The 20,814-nt window shown below is 38.7% G+C and overlaps 1 pseudogene; it reads left to right on the forward strand.

The window, feature by feature from the left end:
- Window positions 1-338: 338 nt before the first annotated feature.
- Window positions 339-19,779, forward strand: LOC128573438 (solute carrier family 5 member 4-like; annotated as a pseudogene).
- Window positions 19,780-20,814: the final 1,035 nt, after the last annotated feature.

Raw genomic sequence — 20,814 nt, forward strand, 5'->3', positions numbered from 1 at the left:
TGTGAGATGATCGTCACTGTGGCCTTGGTTTACCATGTGATGTTGAGCACCTCTTCATCTTTCCATATACTTATTCGCATTTGTAGACCATCTTTGGAAAAATGTCCTTTCGGGTGATTTTTCCATTTCATAATAAGGTTATTTGTGTTTTTGTTGTTGATGTTGTTTATACAGAGTGGACGTAAATTTTGTGTGGAATTTACTACATTAAACTATCTTAAATTGCATAGGACTGTAATGTCCACCTGTATATGATTTTAAAATATTTTATCTCATTCTGTAAATTGTCTTTTCATTTTGTTGACCAGTCCCGTGATGCACAGACATTTTAAATTTGGATGTTGCCCCTAATTTTGATTTTATTTGGTGGGCTTTTGGTGTCATATCCAGGAATTCATTGCCAATGTGAATCAACATCAGCCTGCTGGTTATGGTCTCATTTTTACCTGAATGTGAGATATTAACTCAAAATTCTAAAGTGCACTCTAGGGAGAGAAGTTAGAGTTAAGTTATGAACTTTGTGACAGTCAATCTGGTGCCATGCTCACTGCCAGGGGAGGTGCTAGAAAGACAAGAATCCTGGGAGAAGGTCAGTGCAGATTCGAGCAGGCTGGTGGGAAGCGGTCGTGCAACTCCATCACAAAGCAGGGACCCAAACATCAGGTATGTTGGATTTCAGTAAGACATTTCATTTCATCTGATGCCTTTTCAGCATTTGTCGAAGTTGGAGGCTACAAGAGTTTTACGGAGAAGTACATGAATGCCATCCCATCCATAGTGAAGGGGGACAACCTGACAATCAATGCCAGCTGCTACACTCCTCGGGCGGACTCCTTCCACTTATTCCGAGATCCTGCCATGGCGGATGTTCCATGTCTGGGAATGACATTCAGAGCACCCATTACAGCTCTGTGGTACTGGTGCACGGATCAGATGAAGTGTGTGTGTGCACACATGTGTGGGAATTCATTTGCTTATGCTGTTCTTTCCTGTAGAAAAAAAGAATTAGTTTCTATTGTGTACACACACATCAGTTAAACACTCAAACATTTCTACATGGCTTTTTTTTTATTTAATGAAAAATAGCTGCCTGGTACCTCACTCTCTACCCTATTTCTTGTCTCTCGGATGCAGACACTTTCAACTCTTTCAATTAGGTTATTGACATTTATTCATATTTTCTAAATCCCTGTGCTCAGTGTGTGGTCTGTGACCATCAGCAAGGACGTCACCTTGAAGATCATTAGGAATAAACACTTTCAGAAACTATGACTCTGTCCAGAACCATTGAATCAGGATTTGCTCCTTAACTTGATCCTCAAGTGAGTCCAATAAGTGCCCGTGTTGCTGCCCTTTGGTTTCCAGTTTTAGGATTTCTCTGCTGGCTTCCCTCGGTGAGCCGTGAGGGCTCAGGTCTCTTACAACCTTCCATTCTCAGTTCCACACGAGCACATCTTCTGCCCCCCACCCTCTTGATATATCTTCATCAGAATTTTGTGACTTCTTCAATGAAATTCACAACAGAGCCACAGGACATGATCTGTTTTTTTGTGTGTCTGTCTGTTTTCTTTTAGCTTTTTAGAATATTTTCCATGGTATGTATTCTCCCTAATTTTTTGTTTTAAAATTTCTTACTAATTTTTAATCATTAAACACCACACCCTAAAAGTATTTCCCTTAATACTTGTAAGCACACCAAGTACTCCACAAACTCTTTTGCTCATTTTCTCTGGGAGCCTCTTTCCTCTCTGTTTTGTGCCCTGCTCTGCCCACGACCCCTTCACTACTATCTTTGGGAAGCCTTTTGCCTCACTCTTGAGTTAAATCTTCTTTTTTTAGCATCCCATGTGATTTTTTTTCTTGGTTTATTCCCTCTTTGGGAGCAATTAATACATCTAGTATTTTTCTGAGATTGGTGTTATCATGGGAGGTCAATTTATTGTGGATTTGCATATTTGAGAATGTCTTCATTCTAACCTTTCCTTGATAGATAATTTAGTCATTTACACATTTCTAGGTTAGGAAGACTTTTCCCAAAGTTATACATTCATTGTATTCTGAATTCATCTGTTAACAGATTAGAATCCAGAATGTATTCTTGATCCTTTAGATATGACTGCTGTTTTCTCTCTGGAAGTTTTTCCTTTGTCATGAGAATTCTGAAAATTCACCACTATTGTGTGGATCTATTTTTGTCCCTTGTGATGAGCACCTGTGAGCCTGTTCAACCTGATAATTGATGTCTTAGAAAATTTGGGGGAATTTTTTTCCTTGATTTTTTTCCATTTTGTTTCCTTCTTGGGACCTTCTATTTAGTGGTGGACTCAGCTGTCCTCTGGTGTCTATACCATTTCTCCCCATTTTTATCTTTTGGTTATTTTACTCTGCTTTCTAGAACCCTTCTTTAACTTTATCCTTGTTTTTCTGCTTTTGTTTTTATAACTTTAGAGATCTTATTTTTGGTTTACTGAATGTTCATTTTGATAATCTGGATTTATTTTATTTTATTTTAAATTATTTTCTCTCTGAAGAGTATCTGTGAACTTGAAGCTTATAATTTCACAATTGTTAGCCAGTTTTGAACCATAGTCAGAGCTTTATTTTCTCTATATAATCAACTGCTTTTCAAAAAAAAAAAAAAATGCAGGCTCAGTGCCTGTAGCACAGTGGTTGCAGTGCCAGCCATATACACCAAGGCTGGCTGGTTTGAACTCATCCCAGGCCAGCTAAAACAACCATGACAACTGCAACAAAAAATAACCAGGGATTGTGGTGGGCACCTGTAGTCCCAGCTACTTGGGAGGCTGAGGCAAGAGAATCACTTAAGCCCAAGAGTTTGAGGTTGCTCTGAGTTGTGACACCATGGCACTCTACTGAGAGTGATATAGTGAGACTCTGTCTCAAACAAAAGAAAAATGCATCATTTAACCATTAACCTGTGGAACCATTTCTACTATCTATATTTCATCCCAGACCACCTGACTTGCATCCTGTAAGTGGCCCCGTGTTCACTTTAGTTCTGATGCCCAGCCCAGCTTGCCTACCAGCAGGGCTCCCTGGCTCCCCTGCGGTTTGTGTTATATCTCCACGTACCTGCTTCCAGTCCTCAGCCTAAAAATACGTCTGCTTCCTCAGCACTGAATTGATAACCACTGCTGTCCTCCAAGGACAATCAAGCAGAAAAAGCATCTCTATTATTCTGGTAGTCCTTGAGAAGAAAAAATATCAAGAAGTTATGTCATTATGGGTAGAATTCCTACATTGCTGCAAAATTCTTAGTTACGAGATTGTATAATTTAAGTAGGGTTATGAAATAATATGCATTCCTTTCCCCATGACTGTCATATCATAACTCAATGAGGTTCTCAGAATATTCTGAAGAAATCTAGGAATGAATGTCTCACTGTTCTGTTTTAACGGCTACCTGACCATGGTGTTTCCATGACAAGTGGCTTAATGTCCCATGGAGACAACTGACCCGTAACAAGGGAAAGGCATTGACGATGCCTCTGTGTATTACAGACATAATTTAAACACATAATTTGTGGTGGAATCAGAAGGTGACAACTTTGTACCTGGCAGGGCACATTACCATTATTGCATTGCTGCCTGGGAGCCGTGAGCATATTTTAATAGTAGCTAATATGTACTGACATCTATATACCAAGGTCCTACATACATTATACCAGATATTCAGAAGTCCTTGTAGTAGGGAATCCTATTTTAGAGATGAGAAACCAGATTCTATTGCCTTTTATTTTCTACTAGCCATGACATCATTTCTCATTGTCATGTTAAACTCTGAAAAGAGATACTTTTTGAAATCATTCTCTGGTTCTTTCACGAGTGTTTTCCTGGCAGGTTATCGTGCAGCCTGGTCTGTGTGGCAAGGACATGTCCCATGTGAAGGCCGCCTGCATCATGTGTGGGTACCTGAAGCTGCTGCCCACGTTTCTCATGGTGATGTCGGGGATGATCAGCCACATTCTGTACACAGGTGAGCCCTGAATCCATATGGCCTGTCTCTGTTCTATGCTTGGATTCTGAGACAAGTTTTTAAGATGCAGTAAAATCGTTACAAACTAGAAAATCCATTCTGGATGGAAGGAAAGGCAGAATTCTAAGTGAAAGAAATAACTTGCATGGCAGGTGGGAGGCAGGGAAATTTGGCACAGTTGCCACTTTGCTCCCTTATCCCACAAGCCTGTCTTCTTGTGGGTATTTGATTCCGTGAATACTGTTTGTGAGTGGCGCGGACTGAGGAAGCACAGAGTGTGAGACATAGCCCGCTGGAAGCTGGAGTAGATTTCAGCTAATTTGAGTTGGGTGAGTGGTAGTGGTTGGGTCTGATGACGTCTTGGACTGAGAAGGGCTTGGAGATGTGCTGTCATATCTTAGTCCCTCTGAGGCAGCTGGAGAACTGAGTCCAATTTCATCGCTTTGGAATCGGGCTGTTTGCGGTATGTGAATTTCTGAGTCATCTGAGGGTAACTTCTAGTGCTGAAAGTCTTCCTAAAATATACACTTTCTTTTGTTATTATGAAAAGTGGGGAGAATGTAACCAATTTCCTACAGAAATCCATTGGGTAAGACTCAATGGATTTCATGTTTTCTCAGGGGGCACATTAGTTTATTTCACTGAACTCTAACTGAGACAAACACATCAAGGGACCAGAATCCCTTCTCATTGCAGCCTCATGGTATGGTTTATAACAGGAAGGAATGTGTAGCCATCTAAGTAGGGAACTGCTAAAGAAATCATTGTATATTTCTTTTCTGTAAAGTTGCACAGAAGAGACTGAAGAATATCTCAAAACTTGGGAAATTGCTGAGGTTATTATGTTACATGTAAAAAGAAGGTTACAAAATAGTATCTCAACCATTACCATAGTTATGCACAAAAAATTATTCTCTGGGAAAAAAGATTAGAAAGGGATATAGAAAAGAAGCTCATATCATAAACTGTTATTATCCTGGATCATACTTTATCAACTTTCTCTATATTTTGTTATGATACGTTTAATGATAATTTTTAAACAAAACAAACAAACAAAAAAAAAAAAAACAAGCACACAAACAAACAAAACCCATTGTCTTATGCAATTGCCGGTGGCATGAGGCATCATCACGCACCAGGTACTCAGCCTGATTGGCCATTACAAGTGACACCTCCTCTGAGATGTAGGCAAAACACGCCGGGCTAAATAAGACCAGACAAAGGACTTAACTTCCTGTGTATCCCTGCAATGTGTTGTTCCTGAAGGAATTTCTTCCCTTGCTGTTTTTCTGGAGGGTGGGATCAGCTTCCTCTCTTTGCTCTCATGCTGTGGCTGGGCCACATCCCAAGAGAAAGCCCCACCCCATGGGTCAGCTCAAGGAGAGCTGCAGAGATGAGATGCTACGAGCTCTTGTTCTAGGCAAAGCAGCAACAGACCTATGGTATGGACTTCAAACTTCAATCTCCAATTTTAAGGCAAATGTCTTTTCTTCCCCATGATCTACTGAAGTTACCAATTTGTTCAGCTGTTGTGATTTGTGGCTGTCTGGACTTCACTGAACTCACCCCTGAAACCTTCCTCAGATAAGATGTCCTGTGTGGTGCCTTTGAATGTGTGAAACACTGTGGCACTGAAGTCGGCTGTGCCAACTATGCCTGCGCAATCGTGGTGCTGGAACTGCTACCTGCAGGTAGGAAATGTCCCTGCTGAGATGGCCTTGGAGGTCTTCATGGGTGGGACTTCAGGAAGGGCTGTCGTATAGTTCTTGGTAATTCTGACATCCATTAATTCATATCTGTGCATCAGACATTTTGTGAGCACCTTACATAGGCTACAAGCCCTTTGCAAAGCCTGGAGATTTTATAGACAAACCAGATACATTTCCTGTCAGAAGACACCTTCCTTACTTCTACAGATTCAAGATTATCTTCCAAGGCAATTAAAAAGAGTTAAATGATCTGCTTGTCAATAAAAGAGTTTAATGGCCATAAAATTATAAATGCAGGGGCTAGAGGATAACTATTTATTCTGCCTTTTTTGGACTAGTGGTATTCAAATATTATATTTCAATCTATTTAATATACAGCCATTTATTGAGTGCCTATCATGTGCCAGGTATTGCTCTTGCACTTAGAAAATATCAGTAAAATAGGTACAAAGCCCCTGTCCTTAAGAGTTCACATTTTAGCATTTTGAAATAGCAAATAAACAACACATATAATTTAAGTACATTGTTAGGATTCCAGAAGGATTTCCTACTGGAGTGAACAGAAGCAGCGTCAGGTACAGAGCTCAGGACTGACCAGAAAATCTCATCAGAGGTTGGCTAATATCTGTGACCTTTCCTTCACAATGATATACATGAGCTTCATCAATAGGAAGGAGGCGGGAGTCACTGGCATGAATACCTCCATCCACTGTCTGTCAGGGAGGTTTAGAGCCTACTTGGCAGAGGAAACTGGTTCAAAACTCTTGTCTTTGCTCCTGCAGAGACTTCTTTAGCAGAAAAACTTACTCGCCTTCTTCCTTTCCAGTTATCTAAGGCTTTAGGAACCCAAGAGTTCCTTCCCCAAATAAATATGCTAAAACATGGTTTCCATTCTTCTAAAACTTGTTGCAGGGGATGATCTCTAAGTTTATACTTAAGACTAAAATTCTATACTGGATTATTCTTGGATCATTAAGAAATATGCAGAAACCTCCACATACTGATGTAGATGGATAAGGACATTAATTAATGGTCCAGATGACATGTTTAAATGGCTCTCCTGTTGAGCAAGGCTCTCATGGAGCATGGTGTCCAGTGACTAACAAAGCCCCTCCTGCCTCCAGGACTGCGTGGCCTGATGCTGTCTGTCATGCTGGCCTCTCTCATGAGCTCTCTGACCTCCATCTTCAACAGTGCCAGCATCCTCTTCACCACGGACATCTACACCAAAGTGCGGAAGCAGGCATCAGAGAGAGAGCTCCTGATAGCTGGAAGGTGAGGGAACCCTGGTTTCTCCCTAGAATCTTCTGGAGAAGTGCATATGTCTACGTGGACTAGGATTAGGATATTCAAACACCGACACAATTGCATTCATTAAGCAGTGGACCATTTTAGAAAGGGACAGACTCATGGAGGGGGCTAATTCCAAGACACTGCTGGGAGAGTTCCCTCCATGCAGTGGTTCCTGAATACCCAGTGGTCTTTGAAGACAGAGAGCTTGAAGGAAATAAGCAGAAAGAAAGGATTGTCTTCTTTCTTCCCTTTATACTTTCTGAGTGGACCCTATATTGTCATAGAATTTTCTAACATTTTAAAGATCAAAGTGTAATGTTCAGAAATATAGTGTAATATACAGAAGTGTATATATACATAAGTGTAATATACAAAAGTAATATACAAAGTGTAATATACAGAAATCATAAAACATAGCTGTATAGCTCCGTAGTTTATTATAAAACGAGCACCCATTTAACCACCAACCAAGTTAAGAAATGGAGATTACCAGCATCTAGAAGCCCCCTCTGGGCTCCAACTTCCCAAAGCTAACCACTGAGACGCTGAATTGTATAATGTGTCTTTTCCCAGTTTCAGGTAATGAAAATAGACGAACTCAAAATTTAATCCTTGTTGCAAAGCTTCTTTCCTCTGTGTTATTTTGGGATATCCCATCATGTTGCTGTGAGTAGCTGAAATCTGTTCACTTTCTTTCAATGTGGTATTTCATCACAGTAATATATCTGCTCTACTCATGGACATCAGAATTTATCTGCTCTACTCATGGACATCTGACTTGATCACTTTTGTTAATGTCTCTTGGTGAACATTGGCACACATTTCTACTGAGGAGATTGTTACAAATGTGCATGTATTACAAAGGCTACAAACTTAGCCTTTCAAAATTTAGCCATTCTTTTTAGAAAGGACTACAAGAAGAGATCTTAAAAGAAATTGTGACTCTTTCAAAAAATAGTACAATTGATGGTGATGATGATTCTCAATGTTGGAGGGGCTTTAAAATGTTTGCACGTAGGATCTATTAAGTATAGAGTATAAATGTATTTTCTTGTTGTTGTTGTTGTTGCGGTTTTTGCCTGGGGCTGGGCTCAGACCCACCACCCTCAGCATATGGGGCCGGCACCCTACTCCTTGAGCCACAGGCACTGCCCCAGAGTATAAATGTCTTAACACAATAATTAAGTAAATGAGGTGAGGGATATATTAACTAGTGTGATGTAAGCACTCCAAATTGTGTATGAAATCAGCACATTGTACCCCATATATGCGTTAATGAACACATGATCTTTGTGTTTATGACTTAATTAAAAAAATAAAATGGTTGACTAGAGCCTTCTGATACTTACCTTCTCCACAATAAAGAAGTAAAATATGAAATAGATGATCACAATTTGAATAGGTGACAGGAAACTTCTAAAGCAAGGAAGGAGAGAAAAGGAAGGCAGCCTGCATGACAAGGACTTGCCACGAACCAAGAGAGGCTTCCTGATGAGACGTGAAGTGAAGCCAACCACCCACAGCCTATATTCCTGCCATGCAATCTTACAATTCAAGCCACAGGAGAGACTCTTGCTTGACCTTTCTGGGCAATGAACCTCAAATAGGGAGGTGCCTGGAGACCATGTGAATGCATTGCTTCACCTTCACAGGGGAAACACACAATGGGTCCCACATCCACCCCCCAGTCCTAGGGAGCTACAGCACAGTGCCAATGTGAGAGCCCAGCCCCCACCGAACTGAGCCTATCCCTGGAGCCAAACAGCCCCTCCATCTCCACATCACTGGAGCCCCCTCTACATGCCCCACCCCTATTTCCTGCTGCTCTTGTTGGTGCCATCAGAGCCAAAGGTAAACCATTCTGCACCAGCAGAAGAGCTATTGCACATTTTGTGCTCCTCCCCCTTGAGTTGTTGCTACTGCTGGTTGCCAACACTGTGGCCGAGGTAGGAGCAACTGACAGCAACTCTGTTTCCTCCAGAAGTGGGGCTGCTGCACACTTGTAAGAGCTCTGAGGTCGGACTCCTTCATCCATGGCAGCCACCCGAGGCCAAATCACATGTCCCCAGCTTCCTGCTTCCATCTGTTGTCAGTGAAAGCAGCCCTGCCCCTAACAGCATCACGGGCACAGTTGTTTCCTGTACTGTAACATTCAGTCCTTTCTTTTCTTAAGAACTTATATAGTCAAGGAGCTTGATTTTGTTTGGAAAAATCAACAAATGGCAACAGGAATGAGTTCAAAAACTAAAGTACAACAAACGTGCCTATAATAACTTATGTTTAATATCTACAAGATTTTATTTTCTTGTCAGGATATTTATTCTTGCAACAATTGTCATCAGTATCCTGTAGGTCCCACTAGTACAGGCATCTCCAAATGGACAATGGATCTGTTACATACCAGCGATGGGTAGTGATCTTGGATCTCCAGTTGCAGCCGTCTCCCTGCTCGCCATTTTCTGTAAAAGAATCAACGAACAGGTCAGTGGAAACTGAAAAAGCATTCTCCCCTATAGAGTGGGGAAAAATTGTTTCTTCCACTGCATTCTTGATACCCTATTTATACAAATTGTAGCCCATCTCAATTTCTGTTGAAGTCAGCCACAATTTTTGAACCTCACTAAAGGATAAAAATACATTCATGGTACAGTGTTTATATTTCTTAAAAAATATTGTGTATGTGAATTTCCCAGTGCTGAGGAACACAGGTTTAGGAAGCAGACTGTCACAGTCCAATCATGGCTGTACTACCTAATAGTATCGTGATCTGAAGAAAATTACTTGGCTTTGTAAAATGAAGATAAAGATAGTGTCTATTTACGGTATTGTGGGCTCCTGTGAGGATTAAATGAGATAGTACATGAAATGCTTAGAGGAAAACCCTTAGTAAGGGTTAAAAATATGTTAATTTCCATCATGAAACTTGAGCACTACATGTATGATCAACTATAGTGGACCATGTACATTCAATCCCTTACTTGTTCCTTGGTTATTAGCTTTATTATTAAGATTTTGCACATGAGGATCAGATGCAGAGATGTTACTATCAAAATTCTTTTCACATATTACTTAATATTAGTAAGTAAAGTCATGGGATTCAGACTCGGGTGTTCCTTACTCCAAAGCTCATATCATTATATTAATACCCAGACAATACCATTTTCCTAAAGCATGGCGTCTTGAACAAAGGAAGAGGGGCGTATCTTTCCACCTGTATCAACGCCTCAGGGAAAATGAATGCTTTGCATTGTACAGAGCTTAATAGAACTCTCAAAACTACCTAATATCAGTTCTACAAATTGTGTAACATAATTCATAATTTAATTTGTAAAATAAGTCATAATTCCATATATGTATGTGTATGTATAGGCCTGCATATATGTACACATATATATTAATATGTGTGTGTGTGTGTATGTGTGTGTCAGGAAAATTTCGTCTTGAGTCAGTGTAGACAGTAGTTTCCTGGAGTTAGAGAATCAACATTGCAGTAGTGTTGCCCCAGTAATAAACATATATGTTTGCAATTTTCTCTGTTTTGGTAACTTTGTGTTCAATGTCAGCCATTTGTTGCTCCTTCACTGAGGAAGCAGCAAGGTGATAATTATGACTTCCTTGAATGAGTTTCTGATCTTTTCTAAACACTCCTATTTTGTTCTTGCTTCTTTTGCAGGGAGCATTCTGGGGCCTAATCACTGGACTTGTGATGGGCCTTAGTCATATGATCGCAGAGTTTTCCTATAGAACAGGGAGCTGCCTGGCTGCCAGTGACTGTCACAACATTATCTGTGGAGTGCACTATCTGTACTTTCTCTTCATTCTCTTCTCTGGGATGACTGTGGATGCTCTGGGAATTTCTCTGTTAACAAAACCCATTCCTGACGTACCTGTGAGTGATAAGTAATGGATTTATGCTCATTTAAAAATAAGGGTTTGTTGCCTTCTAAAGTTGTTGCTAGTATATGACTCCCAGGCAATGTATTCATTGTAACACTACAGTGAGAACAGCCCTGAGAGATTATCATCCAGTCCTTCAAACAAACAACCATTTGCACCTAATATGTGCAAACCAGCAGGGATAGGAAGTAAGATGTTAGGAAATGAGTGTCATACTTCTCAAATTTCACAGTGCTTTCAGGAGATAAATGTACACCATTTTTAAAACAGGATGTGGGGAAGAGAATGACAACTGTTGTCTAAAGACTTCACTGCAGAACTGTCACTGGGTTGTGCCGGTTTTGGGTGAGGAGAATGTCGTATACAGAACGAACACGGGTATAGAGAGAGAAGGAAGAAAAACACACAGCGTAAGGGGGAAGGACAGAGAAAGCGGAGTAATGAGAAGCAGTTTTTGGCCAGGGCTGGGTTTGAACCTGTCACCTTGGTATATGGGGCCGACACCCTACTCCTTTGAGCCACAGGCGCCACCCATGAGAAGCATTTTTTACTTTAAAATTGGCAATACTTTTAATATGAATTAAATATAGTGTTTGTGAAGATGTGGAGAAATTCCCGTAGTCCAGAACTGTGGATGAGTGACTAAGCTTTATAATTTACAGGAGGGCAATTGAACAGTATTTATCATTTCAAAATTTCTATACCTTAAGAGTCAACAATCTTACTTTTAGGAGCTTGTTATATACAAATTATTTACAAGTACTTATATATATGTAAATATATATATAAATACATATGTATATATACATCATACACACTCATATATGTATATATGTGATTTTCTCTGTAAAAGTTTAAAAATGGAAAACAGTGGGAAATCCAAACTTCATCATGAAGAGCCTGAGTACACAATAATAGTGTATTGAATATTATGCATCTGCATAAAATATTAAGAGGCACGCAGAAAAATAAGTGCAGAATAATATGATATTGTAGAGTTGTGCATTTGTACTAAATTTCCTGTAGATAGATACATGTTTGTCCAACCATAGAAAAAAGTCTTAAAGCATACACTCCTGAAATTTTCTACAAAAAGTATCTCAGTAGAAAGGGGCACTGGAGGGCCCTTGTAGATATTAATCATTTTAAAAATAGAAATAGAGCCTATATTCTATTTTTTCTTCCATCCCATTACCTTGAGTCCTTGTGAATCCTTGTAGTTTAGATGTATTTCTTGGAGGCGGTAAATACCTGGGTTGTGTTATTTCATCCATTCAGCCAGTCTTTTAAGTGCTGCCTTCAGACCATTAAAACTGACTTTTAGTGTTGATATTTTGGATATTGTTCTATTCAACATGTTAGATGATATCTTACTGTTTTGTATTCTCTTTGACACTATTGTTTTGGAAGAGCCATGAGCTATTACACTTTTTGGCAGCTATCGTGCTGTTGTATGTTAATGAACTTTTGAGCATTTCATGTAGGGCGGTTCTAATAGTAACAAATGCCCTTAGTCTTTGTGTGTCTGGGAACAACATTATATGCACTTAACTTATGTAACTTAGTTTAACATGACACAATATCCTTGGCTAGCAGTTATCCTATTTAAGGACACTAAAAACAAGATCCATTCCTTAATTGTTTGTAAAGCTTCTCTTGAGAAGCCTGCAATTAGTCTAATGGGTTTTCCTTTGTAAGTTATTTGTTAATTGATGTTTTGGAACACTACTCATGAGATTCTCTCCTTTGTGTTAATTCTGGCCAGTGTTATGATGAATCACATACCTTGATGGTTCCCTTTTGCAATGAGTCTCCTAGGTATTCACTGGACATTCATCTTTTCTTTATGTCTAAATATCTTGCAAGATGAGGCAATTTTTGTAATTATTCTCTTAAATAGGTTTTCTAAGCCTTGTGTTTAGTCTTCTTTACTCTCATAGATGCCTGTGGGTCTTACATTTGGTCATTTTATATATGTGTAATCCCATATTTCTCTTAAACCTTCTTCATTTCTCTTGATTCTTTGTTATTTTGACTGATTTAGTTAGTTAGAAAGACTTGTCTTCAAGCTCTGCAGTTCTTTCATCTGCTTGGTGTAATCCACTCTTAACATTTGCATTGGGTTTTATATTTATGTAAATGAGTTTTTATTTCTGGAAGTTACTTTCTTTTAATGTATCTATTTCTTCAATAAGCTTTTTTAAAAAATGTTTTCACTGGTTTCTTTGAATTTGTTTTCCATTTTCTCTTGAAAGTCATTGAGAATCCTTATAACTCATGTTTGGAATTTTTTTTTTTAATATGACATTTTACTATTTTTATTTTGGTCGGAATTCACTGCTAGAGAGCTGTTGTGCTCTTTTATGGGTGCCCTTTCATGCTGATTCTCCATACTCCCAGAATTCTTGCACTAAATTCCTTCTTTTTTTTTTTTTTTGCCGGAAACAGGTTTGAACCCACCACTTCCAGTATATGACGCTGGCACCCTACTCCTTAGATCCACAGGTGCCACCCACTGAATTCCTTTTAATTGGTAGCAACTGCCTATTTTTGTCTCCCCCCACCCCTTACTCATAAGAGTGTGTCTGTAGCATATGTTGGAAAAGAACCTTTGGCTTTGCTTGTGAGTACTTAGAAGGTGGTCTAGATTCTGAATGAACACCTTGGTTACAAATATCCTTCATGTGGTGGTTTTCTGAATTTCCAGTTACATGTAGACTATAGTAATAGTGTGCTATGTACATAAGCAATACTATCTCCTTTTGACAAGGAAAGTTGGAGTCTTTGAAATCCTTTATCTTTCCCCAGCCCTACAGTCTCTCAACAATGTGAATTATATTGGAATGGTAGGTTTAATCTCTATGACAGTATGAGCTGCTTTTGGGTGAGAGTCAGCCAAGCTCTGTATAATTGACTCAGTAAATACTGTTTGGGGATGTATAAGTTGCCCTCCTTGCCACTCGGTGGTGATTTCAGAAAATAGCCAGCTGCAGTTTTATTTTGGGGGACCTGGGAGGGGCTCTGGCACTTCAAGAGAAGCACTCCAATGCCCAAGGCAGTCAGTGGAGCCCTGGATCTCCTAGGGGACTACTTCACTGGCTGGGAGTGTGTGGGGTGAGTCTTGCTTCAGTCTCCACAAAGGTGGGCATAAAAGCTGTCCTGGTGAGGATTAAAGGACAAATCTGAGGCCACTAGGGAAAGCCACCATGGAGGGGCTGAAATGGACCCACCAAGCCAAAAGTCTGCTCACAGAGAAGAACCCCTCTGGGATTCACAGTCTGGCAGAAATGCACAGCCTGTACTCTTTTCTCCCCTGCCCCAAGGTCTCCTTCCAATATCTGGCCACAAGCAGCAGAGCAAAGTAGCTGAGCTCACCAGCAATGGTGTCACAGGCTGGAATTTTTCTACCCAGGATTTTGCCCAGGGCTGAGAGATTGGCTTTCATGTGAGGAGAGGGATGCACTGTGAGTGTGCTGGGGTTCGGACCCACACTACAGTCTCCTTTCAATTCTGCCCTGAGCTCCCTTACCTCCTAATATTAGTTCAGAAATCTCCATTCTATTCCCTCAAGAATCTAGATTGAATCCTGGGCGTATGGGATTTGGCCTGGGGGATACCTTTGGTCCTCCAAGTTCAATTGCTGACCATGCCACAGAGACATGCACTGTTTCCAAGTTGTGCATGGAGTGCTCAAGTAGGCTTAGTGCCCCTCCATGTGGGTGTGTACCTTGCTTTGCTGAAGTAGCCAGGCAAGCAGCACCAGGGAGGGCTGGCAGACAGGGATCTCATAGTCCAAGCACCACTTGGTCCACTGGCAGGTCCATAATAGGAAAAGTATGAGCCCCCACTTTCTGTGGGAGTCTCACTGTAGGGAATATACCAACCAGAGGGGAAGCAGCTGCCCCAGAGACCAGGTCAATTGTCCCTTGGTGAACATGTGCCACTCAGCAACAGTAGGAAGGGGAGGAGACACAGAGGCAAGAGTCTGCATGGAAGTGATCTGGCATACTGATCCTCTTTGATTTTATCCCAAGAAGGCATCCTGCCTAGGATGTCGTAGCTCTTGGATTACACAGTTACCCTGAGACCCACAAGTCCACTGTGGCCACCACATTCTGGAAGGGCAATGGGAAGTGTTTCTGGTGGGATCAGTGACATGAATGTCAGTAGCTCCCTGGGGAGCACAAAGACACACAATAGGTAGGGACACACCATGGCATCCATCATCTCAACTCAGGTTTGTGTTGATCGGGGACACTGGCCACCTAGTGCTCTGTTTTCAAGAAGCTCCTCATTCACTGGCAGCAGCTTTTGGGCTTTTGGGGATGGAGAAGCTCTCCAGCAGGTCTGTAGCCATCAGTCTGCCAGAGATGTGAGTGAAGGAGAAACTTTCCATAAGGACATAAACTTTCCAAAGGACTCCAAGTGTCTGGGGGGATTGATCTCTGCCAAAATCTTGCTCCTTCCTGTTTGTTTCCACAATGTCTTCCCACAGATTCTTCAGTAGGATCTGGCACTTTTCCCTTAGAGTTATATATATATATATATATATATATATATATTTTTTTTTTTTTTTTTAATCTAAAAAGTTTCCTTTCTGGGACGTTCTGATGATCTATGTCTCTAGTTATCCACCTTTCCCTCCTCCTCCTTCATTGACTTGAATTGTGGATTCAAAAGCCCACTGATTTTTGGAACAATTTTCTTAGAATGACCCAGTGCTGGTGTTATTAATTGTGCCCAATACCATGCCTTGTATCTGTGGCCAAAATATGACAAAGTATATGATAGCATAAATTCTATAGTATTAAAATTATATTTACAGAAAAAATCACAAGTATAAAGCTTAATGGTTTAAGATAATGGTATAGCTTACAAATGTTTTAAGGTGGGTTGGGAAAAGGGAAATGTAAGGTAATAATTGCAGTTGTAACTCAAGAATAGTACAATCTAAACATGATAGATCTTGAAAGAGAACTTAAGAAGATATTCTAAAAGTTGATAAAGCATCCACTACATAAACTGACTTTGAGGTTGTTGTGAGCTGTGACACCACAGCACTCTACCCAGCACACAGAATGAGACTCTGTCTAAAAAAAAAAAAAAAAAAAAAAAAAGTTCAATATATGGAAGAAAAAGTAGTAATCATCTGTTTTTTTCTAAGTTGAAAAAGTATATCTTTATTTTGCTTTAATAGGCTAGATAATATCTTATTATCAGATTATTATTTGTCTACATCTTGAGACTAATAACAAATTATAAATTATGGAACTAAAAAGTTTCAAGACTTTTGTTTATGGTAAAGGTAGACCAAATAATTTTTTTTTTTAATAGAGTCTCACTTTGTCACCCTTGATAAGAGTGTATGGCATCACAGCTTAAAGCAACTTCAAATTCTTGGGGTCAGGTGATCTTCTTGCTTCAGCCTCCCAAAAAAAAAAAAAAAAAGAAATAATGTTTTAGGTAGCAAAATTTGGATGATAAGAAAAATGAATGAAGCTAGGGTTAGTAGTGAAGGTAGGTTAGTTAAATCTTAATGCTTCTGAAATTATAAATCCGGAACTATAAATTTTAAGCATATTATTTAAAGTTTTGAATAACTACCAGAATTAAAAACAGAGATCATTTGAAATGGGTGGCATGCTTTTGTGAATGAGTGTGGTAGGAGACATTATCTTTATGATCTATACTCTTCTGTGCAGTTTTATTTTTTAAAACTATGCAGTAGTAAAAGGTAGCATCAGCATATTGCAAATATTTCTTACTAATATACTTGTTTGTATTCTCCTCTATTCAGCTGTCTCGCCTGTGCTGGGTTCTTCGAAACAGTACAGAGGAATGAATTGATTTAGATGCAGATGAGCAAAGGCAGGATGAAACTGAGGATGGTGTTGGAGAAGGTAATATCTTGATTTTTCATGTAGGAATTCTGTATGTGTATGGTTTGTGCTGTCTTTCTTTTACCGCTACATTCAGCTTTTGATCATTACATTTATAAAAAAACTGAAACTTTAAACTCTTACCTTTCCAACAACCAAGACAACATATGAAATTCATCTATTCATTTGCTTCCCTGTCAGTCTGTGCATCCATCACCCATCTGTGAAACCGTATTCCAGATTCCAAGTTGCCAATCAATTACAAACCCTCTTACTCCTAATTATTCATTAAGGTTACAATCTTGATTGGCTGTGATTAAGCAGGTAACCTTTCTCTCTTATGTTGTTTCTCACTTTTCTCCCATTATACCCTATGTTCCAGACAGACAGTTTTTGTCATTTTCCCCACATACAACAAGCACACTAAAATATTTCTACATCTTTTTCAAGAGGAAAAATACGTATTCTTTGGAACTTTTTTGTTGTTTGTTTTTGAGACAGAGCTCTCTCTCTATTGCCCAGGATAGAGTACTGTGACATCATAGCTCACAGAAACCTCAAAGTCTTGGGCTAGCTAGAGCAGTCCTCTTGCCTCAGCCTCCTGAGTAGGTGGGGCCACAGCTATGAGCCACTACATCCCACTAGTTTTTCTGTGTTTAGTGGAGATGGGGTCTCGCTCTTCTTCAGGCTGGTCTTGAACTCCTGAGCTCCAGGAATTCTCCCACCTCAGCCTTTCAAAGTACTGAGATTACAGTCAGAAGCTATAGTGCCTGGCCCAAACTAACTTCATATCTCACTTTCTTCACAAAATGTCTCCAACGTCCATGCTCAGGACTCATGACTCTTTTTAAAAAACTATTAACAAGGTCTCTAGCACTTCATGCTATGTTGTCTTTTTCTCCCTCACATTAATATATGGGTATAAACTATTAGGTTACATTGTTTTCATTTCTTAGGTAAAGTCCAAGTTATAGTTGAGCCTTGCTATGATGTTTTAAACTGGACACTAACTGTTCTGTTTGGGATTTTGTTCTTCCAACTAAAGGAATAGTTAATGCTTTCTACTTTTTAAATTTTTTTTTATATCAGCTCTCCTGAGTATGAGTGGCCCATAATTTTCTTTTCTTTTCTCTTATTTTTTTCTTTTCTATTTTTTTCATTTCTGTTCTCTTCTCCTTTCTTTTCTTTTTTTTTTTCCTTAGTCTCCATTTGATTTTTGGTATTAAAATCATAGTGTTCAAATTCAATAAACCAGAAATTATCCCATTTATTCACTTTAAGGAAATATTTCAAAACAATCAAAATTATATCTTCATTGAATTTTGGTATTTTGTCAATAATGCCAATAGTGTTACTTGTCGAGTGGGGGGAGACAGAGAGCAAGCAAGAGTCAAATTTATACAAGTGCAGGGCTATTTAGAATACTTATTCATTAATCAGTTTGGGAAAGTTATATGTTTGGGGGATTTTGGACAATTAATACACGTTTTTAAGTATATTGGAATAAAGCTATTTATAATATCTACTTATCCATCTCTGCTGCCTCTATAATTAGATTTAGACTTATCTAGTGTACTTTTCTCAAAAGATAAACTTTGGCTTTGTTATTTCTGTTATTATCCTTCCTTTCTACATTGCTACTTTGTGTTTTCGTTTGTATCCCCATCTATCTACATTATTTGGTTTTCTTATGTTTTTCTTTTCTAACTTTATTTTTAACATTATTGCATATTTTGAAAGATATCCCAACATTGATTTCCAGTGAATCTGGACATTTGCTTTCTTCTTTTCTAATGTCAGTAACTAAAGCCATATAAATTTCCCTAAAAACAACACTTCTGCTGTTTCCCACAGATTTTAATTTCTATAAATTTCATACTTCTGCTGTCTCTCACAGATTTTAATTTCTGTGAAATTTTAATTTAAGTTCTATCATTTTCATACTTTTGCTGTCTTTCATTGATTTTAATTTCTATAATTTTCATTACCATTTATTTCTGAATATAGTTTTCCTTTCATTATTATTTTTCATAAACATTTACATTTAGAAATATGTTTTAATTTTTCCAGTGCTGCAACTAATGATCTTGTACAAAAGTCTTTTTGTATTTTTCCTTATTTGATTGTTGTGTCAAAAGATTAATATTCATGGAATTTTGCTGGGTACAACCAAATTCCCCCCATAGGAGGTGAGTTAAGCTTTCCTAGCAACAAGGTGTGAGACTGTCTTTGTCACATGGCACATTGTGACACCTTGGCATTTATGCCACTGCTAAGTGAGCAATTATATCTCAGTATAGGTTTTGCTTAAGATTTACTTTTATATGTGAGTTTAAAAAGCATTTGTCTATTTTCTTTGACTTGGTAATCTCTTTAACATGTTTACATGGAGCTGTTGAAAATCTCTCTCAAGAGATTTTAGATTTTCTCAAGATATATGTATGTATATATTTATAATATATATTTTGGGTAGCTATTATATTATATATTTCTATATAACTCTCTCTATATATATTTATTTTAAGTAGTTATATATTTAAGATAGTTAATCCTTTATGATATAATATACAGATGTTTTCTTCATTTGGTCATTTGTTTTTGCTTTGTTTATTGAACTTTATGCCATGGAAAAGTTTTGTATTTTCACATAATCAAATCTACCTGCATTTTCTCGGGAGTTTCTCTAACATTAATTATAAGCAGCTGTAGTCATTCCTTACAGTCATCTGCACTACACTGACAGGGATTTCCAGTTCCCATATTTGGTGGTTATTTATTTATTTTTATTTGTTTTCTTGAGCAATCTCGTGGATGTCTCAGGAAGACTTGGGACTTGTTCTGTGGTTTGCAGGAAATGGGACCCAAGCTGACCAAGGAGGAGGAAGAGGCCCTTAGGAAGAAGCTGACTGACACATCTGAGAGGCCTCTCTGGAGGACTGTGGTGAGCATCAATGGCATCCTCCTCCTGGCCATGGTGGTCTTTGCTTATGGCTATTTTGCCTGAACTCTACCTGAACCACTAGAATAGTTAGTAATAAGTTATAACAAGGCAAGGGGTAATTGTATTGATTTTAATTCTATAGTTTATGTTGTAAAGGGGAGAGGAGCAGTTGGTAATTTTGCCTAATGAGGTGACTTAAAGACTTGACATTTTACTTTTGTTGTTTCTTTGTGTAGTTAATAAAAAGAAAGCTGATAATTTGTGAAAGTATGAAGTGATCCTATGTACGTGTACACCAGTCATATAGGCCTAAATACTTTTGTTCAGATTTATCAATCTATCATTAACAAACAAAAATTGTACATATTCAAGGCATTAATTTACAATGAAATATTTTGATGTATCTATGTTTTGAAACACTGCCCACCATCCAGTTGTTTGACACACCCATCACTTTATGTGGTTAACTTTTGTGAGAACAATTAACATTTAATGTGAGCAAATTTCAAGTATACAGGACAGAATTATTAACTGTAGTCACCATGCTGTACCTTGATTAGAGAGTGACATTCCCTTCTATTAACTGGAAGGTGGTGCCCTTTAACCAACATCTCCTCACTAACTCCACCCCTCAGCCCCTGGCAAACACCACCTGCTCTCTGCTTCAATGTATTCAACTTTTCATTTCAGTCTTATTCTCAATAGCCAAGGTAAGGGGACAAACCTGAAGTAGATGAACGATGAACAAAATATGATGTATACATACAGAGGAGTATTCAGACAATAATGACAAAGGAAAGCCTGCTATTTGCAACATGGTGGAACATGAAGGACATTTTGCTAAGTGAAATCAACCAGACACAGGAAGGCAAATACAGTACGATCCACTCACAGGTGGAAAGTTTTTATTTTATATAGTTGATCAGGCATGATGCCCTACATCCCACTTGCTTTCTGCAGTTTCCAGAAATGTCCATTTAAAAAGAGCACCTCAGTAGTGGACATCCTTGTCTGGTTCCAGTTCTAAGTGGAAAAGCTGTCAGTTTCACTCAAATATGATGCTAGCTGTGGGTTTGTTGTAGATGGATTCTATCAGTG

The sequence above is a fragment of the Nycticebus coucang genome, chromosome 21 (assembly GCF_027406575.1).
Source record: "Nycticebus coucang isolate mNycCou1 chromosome 21, mNycCou1.pri, whole genome shotgun sequence".
Classification (NCBI taxonomy): domain Eukaryota; kingdom Metazoa; phylum Chordata; class Mammalia; order Primates; family Lorisidae; genus Nycticebus; species Nycticebus coucang.